The sequence below is a fragment of the Hibiscus syriacus genome, unplaced genomic scaffold, assembly GCF_006381635.1.
Source record: "Hibiscus syriacus cultivar Baekdansim isolate YM2019G1 unplaced genomic scaffold, ASM638163v2 tig00111996_pilon, whole genome shotgun sequence".
NCBI classification, from domain to species: domain Eukaryota; kingdom Viridiplantae; phylum Streptophyta; class Magnoliopsida; order Malvales; family Malvaceae; genus Hibiscus; species Hibiscus syriacus.
In genome coordinates, this window is record NW_024063233.1 from 2,579,028 (window position 1) to 2,589,842 (window position 10,815).

The 10,815-nt window shown below is 34.1% G+C and overlaps 1 pseudogene; it reads left to right on the forward strand.

Moving 5' to 3' along the window:
- Window positions 1-197: 197 nt before the first annotated feature.
- On the forward strand, window positions 198-2,136 carry LOC120173996 (annotated as a pseudogene).
- Window positions 2,137-10,815: the final 8,679 nt, after the last annotated feature.

A 10,815-nucleotide genomic window follows, 5' to 3' on the forward strand; every position in this document is an offset into this window, starting at 1 on the left:
CATAAGTCCTTTGAAGGAGATGAATGGTTTCAAATCCCGTATTTATTTCCAGCCTGCACTATCTTCAGTAATTTGGGCATGTCTCGAGCTCCCGATATCATATTGATGCGATTCAAAGTGAATTGGAAAGATAATAGACAGGGAATTAGATTTCAAGAAGACACCATGACCCAAAGATGCCTTGAACTTGTTAAAACATGGTGATCAATATGAGTGACATGAACTGTCCATTGGATTGTCTTGAATGTACCTTACACTAAATACAAAATGTATATAAGTTACAATGCTCAAGTTAATGAATAAGTAATAAGTAACATTCTAATGTAACACATGATTCCATGGCTAATATAATAATGCAATTGATATGATAACATAAGTAAGGAATGTGTAACATATGCATGAAATAAGCTAATTAAAGATGTGACATGATTGAATATCATATAGGATGCAAGCATAGGACAATATATGAATATTCAAGCATAGTTTAGAATGTCAAAGCATGCTTATAACACATATAAAGCATAAATGAGTAAATAAGTAATAAAATAAGGAAGAACTCCCTTAGAATCATCTTGGAAGAACTTCAAAGTTGTGAGCGTGTTTTGTTTGAACTTGGTGGTCGGCAGAATCACATCATATATGCTAAATGCTAAACTTTTTTGTAGTATGAATTATGATTTTTTTGACAAAATAATTGTAATATGTTTATCGTAGATTAACCTATAACCGAATTATTAATAACAGTTAGGTTACGGTTAAAAATCTCATAATCATTATAACAGTTAACCGACTATTTAGGCTAAACGGTATAGTTAACTGTCCATGAATAGTCAGTAAGTTAATGTTTAACTCAGAGGACCATAAAATTTTTAACTGAAAATGATGAGTTTGGAACATATGAATAGTCGGGTGACCATTTTATAACTTTTAATAGTAAAAGAACTCAACAAAGCAGTACCTTATAGTTAGATGACTATTTTGTAACTTTAAATAGTTGGAGTACTCAACAAAATAATATTCTATAATCGGGAGACCATTTATGTACTTTACCATATATTTTAATATAGAGTAGTTTCAGAATGGCTTAATTATAGAATAAGTGCCCAAACTATAGCGCTTTTCACGCATAGGTGTTTAAACTTTTTTTTTGAATGATTCAGGTGTCTAACGTTACAAACGTTTTTTTAATGATTCAGATGCCTAACGTTACAAACGTTACAACTTTAGGTGTTTGGACCATGAACAACATTAATTTTATCCGTTAAGTGACATGTGTCACAATTTGATAATTTTTAAATTTATTTTTTAAAAATATTAAAAATATTATTATAATATTAAAACCCTAATTTATTTTAAATTTAAAAGCCATAAACCCCCAAATTATAATCCTAACCTTCCCTTGTCACAAACTCTTTCCGACCATAACCACCGTCGTTAGTGTAGTTTTTGCCAACTGACTACTAAAATCACGTGAAATCATCATCTTAGGGTTTGCGGGATATAAAACATTAATTTGTCAATCGATGGATCACCGTTACTTTGTTCATACCACCGTTAGACCTGATCCAGGTAATATTCCTTCAAACTCAATCTAATCTTCTGTTTTTCTTCTTCTAAAGAATGGTGTGAAATGAGAGCAGAAAACAGAAGAGACCTTAGTTTCCTCACCAATCTGCCAGGGGCGGCCGAAAAGCTCAAAATCTTGACGGCCGATCTTAAAGATCCCCATAGTTTCGATGCGGCCCCTGTTCCATGTTGCCACTCCGGTGGATTTCGAGAACAAAGAAGCACATGAAGTCGTAACTGAAACGGCAATCAGTGGAACAGTAGGCATCTTGTAAGCATGCTTGAAATAAAAAACGGTGAAGAGAGTTGTGTATACATCTAGTGCATCCACCGTTTACCAGCGGCCGGGATTCGGACATGGTGGATGAGAGTTACTGGTCTGATGTGGATTTCATTAGAGAAAAAGAAAGTCCAAGGTTTCGTTGTTACGCGATTTCAAAGACTATGACAGAAAGGGCGGTTCTTAAGTTTGGTGCAGAGCATGGATGGGATGTGGTGGCAGTGATTCCTAGTGTTGTCGTTGGTCCTTTCATATGCCCCAAGTTCCCTAGCTCAGGGCTCTGCTCTTAGGTACATGCTCTTTACCTGGTCCTTTCGTTCTTAAATTGCTTGGCTTTTTTGATTCGGTAATATTTCTCTGTTTCGCCCTAAATTGACATTTTAATTTGCTTCAAAGTTTTCAACTGCAACAATAACCTAATTTAAGGTTTGAAAGTCCTTACTCTATTCTAAAATTTAAAGTTTTTATGTTATTTTTGAAGTCAACTTTTATGTTTATTGATTATTCAATCCTTACCATTTTCAATTTGTTAAATTTAACGGTTTAGATGTCTGCCGTTTCATTCTTTATTTTTCTGTTAAAAAATGTCATTTGTACAATGCTTAACTTTCCCCTATTTTGTTCTTGCTTTGACAGATCCTTAGCAGAAATCAAAGGTAGAAAAAAAATCCTGTGTTGTCATCAAAGAAATTGTTGGGTACAGGTTTCAAATATAATTATGGAATCGAAGAAATGTTTGATGACGTTGCAAGGAAAGAGGATATCTCTAATATACATATCTGCATTATGCTGCAAAAATTGAAGGGAGAAATGACACGAAGAAAGATGTGATTCCAGCGATTCAAACATGAAGAATTACTTCTTTGAATCCTCTAAGACTCTCACAGGCAGATTGAAAGTGTGTTTATGGATGAAGTTTTATTATGTGTAAATCTAATAAATCATTGTATGTTTATATTGTTTTATGGTTCCAGATTTGTTTGGGTGTATGGTTTCATTTATATAAAAGGGTAAATTACACCAAATCCCACCAGACTTTAAGCATTGACAAGTTTATACCACCAAACTCTCAATTTAGTCAATTTTAACACTAATGTTTTCTTTTAAGTGCAATTATGCCACATTAATTGATCTAATGAGATGATGGCATGACAGTTGTGCACCGTGATGTTGTTGTCTCAACAAAACGACGTCGTTTTGTTTGAAAAAAAATTGGTAAAATAATATGTTTAGGGGATTTGAACTTAAAACCTTTTAAGAAAGGGCTAAAGTTAAACCGCTATGTCAACTACAATTTTTAATATAAGCTTACAAACTTAATATACATAACATACAATTTAGATTATTTATAATTTATATTCTAAAGATAAAATATTATTTATATTATATATTAATATATAAATAATATTAATATTATTTATATATATTAATAAATATTATATAAATAATATTAATATATCTATACATATAAAAATATTTTCTTTTTCCTTACTATGATTTTGCCTAACATGTTTTATGGGCCTTTGTTACCTTCCTTTGGGCCTCCATTGCTTGTCTTTGAGATTTATGAGTCAATTCTTAGGCATCCGAAGCTCACTTCGGACTTCATCCACCTCCTAAGCTTCTCTCCGAGCCAAACCAACTCTTGTAGATCTTCTAGCTCTCTACCCTACTCTACGAGCTTACTATCGGTAGTTGTAACTTAAATTCTTTAGAAGTAACCTTCCTACTAAACTCTCTACCCTCCTAGGTAACCTTCATAAAGGTAGAATCAACATCTTCATTTGTCAATCTAACAGTTTCAAAAGCCCTGAATATGAGTTGCGATTACAAAAAAGGATTCAAACATAAAAATCTTGAAATAATTGCAAAGCATGTTAGAAGACATCAATACACACCAATCACCACCCGATACGGTATACACAACACAAGTTGGGCTATCAATTTTTGAAGGACCTGGAGTAGCGACCAAAGCCTCTGCATTAACTGCTTACAGTATAATAAAACTCATCTTTGGAGTAATGACAATAATATCTTCTATTTTCCCCTCTACCTCCAAAAGATAGGCCTATTTGCCAAATTTGGGGAGGAACTTTTCTTGATCAAAAATTTGAGAAGAACCACCTTTGACTTCTCCTCGACCCCAAAAAGTTGGTAATCGAATCCATATCCATTCCCTCTACATTGCTCAAATCATTCTCCATTAGATGTTATCCATTCGAACCCGAAACTAATGACACCTCAACTTTTTAAGGACTAACTACTACAACCTCTTCTGGAGGATTTATTTATACGAGATACTATCCTGCTAAAAGTTTGACATTGGCCTCAGTTGAAGGAGACGCATCAAATACTACATGAGAAATTGTCCAAATCTCCTCAATCAGAGGAATTACCCTATTTTAGTCTCTATAAGGAGAATTATCCCAACCTCTAAGGGGAAATCAATAACATCGTGTAACAAAGATTTCACTATAGGCTCATGCTCTATTTGATAGTTGGGTTGTACCTTCGCTTCGGTCAATGTGATAAAGGAATAAATAACTAACACCAACTCAATAAATGGTAAATGAAAAATATAAGAGCATACCACTAAAGGATAAGTCGCTAGAGGATGATGAGGATAAAGGCGTTGAAGAAAAATGCCTCATCTCATAAAGTTTGCACAAATTACCTTGCCTTGTTCTCACTTCACTTGACAAAAAACTTAGAAGAAAATTTTCATCAAGGGAAATAACATGCAAAGGACTAACATCCAACGGTCTTAATATCTTGTCATCCCCTTCTCATATAGCGACAACATATCAACACAAGAGTAAATATCAAAATTGGTAGTAATCTTACCAAGCATTTGCAACGGAGGAGTGAAAGAATACTCCAATACATATTGAAGAAGTGTACAACATGCTCAACTGCCTTATCCTTCAATTGCCTTCAGACTACTCTCTCCTCCACCAAAAGCATCAATTTCATACCCAATAACCTCACTCATATCATCACTAAATGAGTCTTTTGACTATAGATTTACTTGTTTCTTCAAATTAGTCTCAAGATGCATTAACTCCTCTAGAACACCACCATCATAAGGCCCAAACTCCTAGCAAAGCCTTTAGATTAATGTCTATCTAACTAGGACATTCAAGAGTAGTTTCAGAATGAAAGCAATGTTTCTTTATCTTCTACCATATTCCCTAATAATACCTCTGTCAAATCATCAATGCCCTTGTAGGGCCACATATCATCTGACCAGGTCTGCTCTACCGGATAGGAAAAAAAATCTTCGGCTAACTCATAGGTCACATTAATAAATTTAGAGTGACCCAAGCCCAATTTTTGCTTGTTATTCCAATCTAAAATAGGCTTGCCAATCTCTAACCCTTTACTGCATAAAACTAAGAAGACCTTCACAAGTCTTCTTAGCAACAATGCTCAAACATATTCTACAACATCAAACATAGATGTTATACACATCCTTCGCCGAAAAAATATAAAATAATCGATAAGACTCCACTACGACACACTGGTTAATCGACTCGAAACCACACCTTATGAGTTTAGCACATCATTCATGAAGGTATGCACTAGGAGAGGAAACCAAACCACTTAAATGAATAGGGGCAAATAGAACCGCTCTTGATCGCCGCCTAAAACCTCATTGCAACCAATCAAACTCAAAATTCTTTCACAATAAACTACGACAATATATTCTTGGCCTCATTCCTACTAGTTTTATACATGAAGGAGCAACCATCCACTATGGAAGGTTGATTTACCTCACTTTATTCTTTAACTTCTTCATTGTCTTCGCGATGCCCTTCTTCATCATCATAACAAGAAAAGTACAAAGAGAGAACAAAACAAATTTGCATAGGTATTAGGGCAGACTAAAAATCAAATATAAGAGAAAAGAAAACTAGGGATTTCACCCTAACTTTACCCTTAAGTAAAGACAAGATGCAACATCTTCGTAATGGTCAAAATATCGTGCCTCTTGATTACACAAAATGTAGAACAAAACATGTATGAGTCTCTAACTGTTTAAAAATAATCACCACAACAGTTCCCTAAAATTGGCTCATGAAATGTAATAAATGACTCCACATGCAAGTCTCGAATTAGATTTATTTTATGGCATTCCCTCAATGTTGATTTTTAACATTGTTGAAAATATAAAATATGCCTTGTTTATTCAATGATCAAAATCACATATATATGGATCACAAAGGATGTAGACTCTTCCATACAAATATTGTTATAACAACCATAACAATTATTTACCAGCACACCACCTTGCCAGCTCACACACTAACATTCTCCATACTTTCCACATCTTCAGAAGCACTAGTTGAGACATAATGATTGCGTTGAAACTCAGAAAAGTAATCACGAGAGAGATGCTTGGTGAACCCATCCACCATTTGATATTGCACAGGGACATAATTAACACAAATTGAACTATCGTCAACCTTTTCTCGAACAAAATGAAGATCTAGCTCAACATGTTTTAAATGGGAATGAAGAACCTGATTTGCACTCATCTAACCGCACTTGTGTTATCACTCTATACGACGAGTGTGGTGATACATGCCATCCTCATTTTGAACATTAATGCATGAATCCACGTAATGTCAGCAATAACATCAGCAATTCCATGATATTCTACTTTATTGGTTGAGTGAGACACCGAACGTTGACGTTTCGAGCTCCAAGAGACTAAGTTTCCTCTAAGAAAAGCATAAAAACTGAAAATCACTCGTCGATCATCAATATTACTTGTCCAATCAGCACCAAAAAATGCCTCCAATTCTAATCTTAGACATGCCTTGTAAAAAATCAAACTAAAATCAAGAGTGCCTACCAAGTATCGTAATATACGTTTCACAACTACCTAATGTTACCCACGAGGACCATGCATAGATTTAGCAACCTTGTAGACACTAAATGCAATGTCGGGTTGAATGTGATTCAAGTATAGAAGAGCACCAACCACACTTCTATATAGTTGAACATCAAGTAACAGGCTCCCTTATCCTTACAAAGTTTCAGGGTTACGACCATTAGCGTAAGAACAGGATGAGCACTTTTCATGCTTGTATGTTCAAGTAACTCAAGAATGGACTTCTTTTGACGAAAGATAAGAGTACGAGAGTCACACTGAACTTCTAACCCCAATAAGTAGTTTAATTCACCCAAATCTTTTAGAGAGAACTATTGGCCTGATTGGGTAACAAGTTGTTCCAAATCATATTCATTGTGACTCGTAATGATAATATCATCGACATACAAAAGAATATAACCAAACTGATCGTCTATCTTCCGAATAAATAGAGATACATCCACTTGTGTTCCTCGAAAGCCAAGTTGAAAAAGGAAAGATCGGAGCTTTGTATGCCATGTGCGAGGAGCCTGCTTAAGACCATATAGTGCTTTCTCAAGTTTACACACTAACTTCGAACCATTGGTTGTAACTTGTTCAAATACCATAGGCTGCACTATGAACACTTCCTCATGAAGATCTCCATTAAAGAATAAATTATTGACATTAACTTGTCGTAACTTCCACCTATGCATAATTGCTAGCGAAAAAATGACTTTAACCGTGGTTGGTTTGATAACCAGGCTGATTGTGTTGTGGAAATCATGACCAAGAACTTGAGAAAATCCCTTCACCACCAATTGAGATTTATACTTGGCCAGCGACCCATCCGCATATTTCTTAACACGAAACAACCATTTACAACCTATAGTGCTCCTATCCGGAGGTAACGGTGTCAATCACCACGTATGGTTGCTAATCAACGCATTATATTTATCTAGAACAACTTCCCACCATGCAGGGAAAGCTAACGCCTGATACACAGTAATAGGTTCTTCATTATGAACCAAAGCTTGCATAGAGAAGACCTTAGGCTTGAAGATGTCGGCCTTGTTTTGAGTGACCATCGAGTGAACATTAGATGAGAGAGACAAAATGTTGGCAGGTTGAGGAATATTTGATCCATGTGCATCAACATACCGATCTTCATTCAAAACATCAACAAATGGTGTTGCAGGCATATTAGGAGCTGTGTCGTCAAGCTATCATAACCATTTTTTTAAAAACAATTTAATATCATCTAAAAAAAAATTATGACTTTATTTGAGAAATAGACGATTTTGAATTAATTTGAAAATTTTGAATTGGAATTGCCATCGACCTTTGGGCTAGGTAGGTCGAATACCTAAAAACGTCATTTAAAACAATTTTAAGGAAAAATTATTTTTTAAGACAAAAATTGGTCTGCGTTTACCAAAAACTCGACTTAACGGGTTCAGGAGTCAGTTACGCGTGGGGAAGGATTAGCACCCCCACAAAGCCCAAAATTGGTACTTAGTCGCTTATATAGTGTCGCGGTAATGGAAATTATAAATCAAATATAAAGTTAGAATATGATCCATTTATTAAAGTTTACTTAATTTATTACAAATTAATTATTAGAGAAAACTCTTTAACTTGAAAAAGAAATCTCGATATTAGCAATCCTCCATCAGGAAGACTATCTCATCTATTTCTTATCTGTAAAAGAATATTCTTTCTTCAAATTGTTTAAATATTAAGCCGAATTAGAAATTAATATCAGAATTCGCAAAAAATAATTCGTTACTTTTTTATAAAAAATAAATAAATTATTAATATAGAATAAAATAAAATAACATAAAAAATAGGACAAAATAAAATAAAATAAAGATATTGCTATCATTTAATAAATAAACAAGCACGATTGATTTCAAATTCATCATTCATTTGAATGTTGTATCGAATTGCACTAACTCTATAAGATGGTACTTTTCACACCTATTCTATGACGGATGTCTTTAGAAAGTATTTGAACAAGAGACATTTAAAATATTATTACTTAATTAAAAAAATCTGACGAAAATACAAATATGTACATAAATAAAATATGTAAAACATATGAATATATAAACACATAAACATACACATATAAATATTTAATATGACAACCCATGCATTGGGATATTTACAACAAAAATATAGATGCTACTTTTAAAGTACTAATATGCATTAAATAAATAAAACATAGATCAAATCAACAAAATAAAACAAAAACATGGAGCTAAACAGATAATAATCCATATTTTTTAGGCTAAAACATTGATTAATTTATATATACTAAGATATATAGGGACTGATGACACAAATAAACTGATATCGGACAAATATTAGACAAAATGGACTAAAATGAAATAAAAAATAAATGACTAGATTAAGCCAAATATTTAAACAAAACATTACATCATATGTACAATGACTAAAACATAAAAATAGAAACGTGAAAGGCTTGAATTCATAAATATCCCGTTTCATTTCAAACCTGCATACCAGATTGCAAAACTCAGGGACCTAAAATTGCAATTTTCCCTGAAACTTATGTAAACACAGGAATGGGGTGAAACTATATAGTTTCGATCCGTGTATATAAGCCCGGTTTTAGGGCTTTTCCCTCATCATCTCCCCATTTCTCAATTTGTTTCAGAAAAGGGAGATCGGGAGAGAGGGTCGCCGTTCACCAACGGTGTTTCATGGCCGCTCACGGTGGCTAGAGGAAATAACCCCCCCCCCCAAAACACTCCTCTCACCCTCCTTAGCCCGAATCCTATCTCCCTTTAGCCTAAAACTCACCCTAGAGTCCTAAATCTAGGGTTTACCTTTCAAAGACTCAAAGATCCGGTGACCCTTAAGTTTTTCGATGCTTCGAATTGAGGTAGGTGTTTCTCTCTTTGTTATTTTTTTCTTTTGTTCGTTCAAATGCTTTATTTTTGTTGTTGTTGATTCTTGTTTTTTTGTTCCACCTCCCTTTTCTCTTTCTTCTTCCTCCTTTTATCTTGCATATGTTGATTTTGGTGATATCCTTTGCTCCTACCAAGATTATAGGATATTATTATCCTATTTTAGCTTATGACAGGGAGGATTTCCTCGGGATTTCATTTTGGATTTTTTGTTATATTTTATTGGTTTTTTAGATTGATTTGACATTTTTTTTACTATTGACGTTGATTCCCGATCACTGTAGATTGAAATGGCGGTGTCAGAAGCATTTTGCGACGGTAGCGGCAACAGATAGTGGCGGCGGCAGCAGCAACTCTCTAGGGTTAGGGTTTCAAAAACCCTAAGTGGTTACTAATCTGGACCGTTGATTTGGGTCTAGATCGTGTGGACGAGATTGAGCGGCGATGGGAAGAGAAGAAACCCTAGTCGGGTTTGGGTTCTCACACTCGGGCCTAATCTTGGGCTTCGGGTCAGCTGGTTGTAATTGAGTCTAGATCTGTTGGGTTGATTCATTTGGGTTTTGTTGTTGTTGTAGTTGGGCTTCGAGTTGAGACTACAAAAAAAGTAATTAGAATAATAATAATAATAATAATAATAATAATAATAATAATAATAATAATAACAATAATTAACAAATAATAATTAACAAATAAGACCCAAACAAAAACGAATATTGAAAAAAAAAATCACGATGCTGCCCCACTTAGTAAGACCGGTCAGAATTTAGATGTTATATCCATCAATAAGTTGGAATAGTTGCATATCCCTAATTTTTTTAGATGCGATATCTAGGGTATAGCAGGTGTGAATTTAAGGATGATTACCTAAGTCAATTGGATTAAGTTTATTTATTTTTTTTACATATTTCTATTAGAAATAATCAAATGTAAGAAAGCATTTTATCATCATTTATGTTCATGATCAAATGTTACATATTCAAAACTAAGCCTCTTAACCAGCCACAAATATGTGTGATTAAATTGAGATTTTCTTTTTTGTAAGCATGCCAAATTTGTGACGTCATCGCACAGGCAGTGCCAATTCAGCATCAAAATGGACATTTCTCCTTCATTGGTCTCGACATTGATGAACTTTAAGGAAGAGAATCAAAAACATTATGGCCTTGAAAGTACGATTA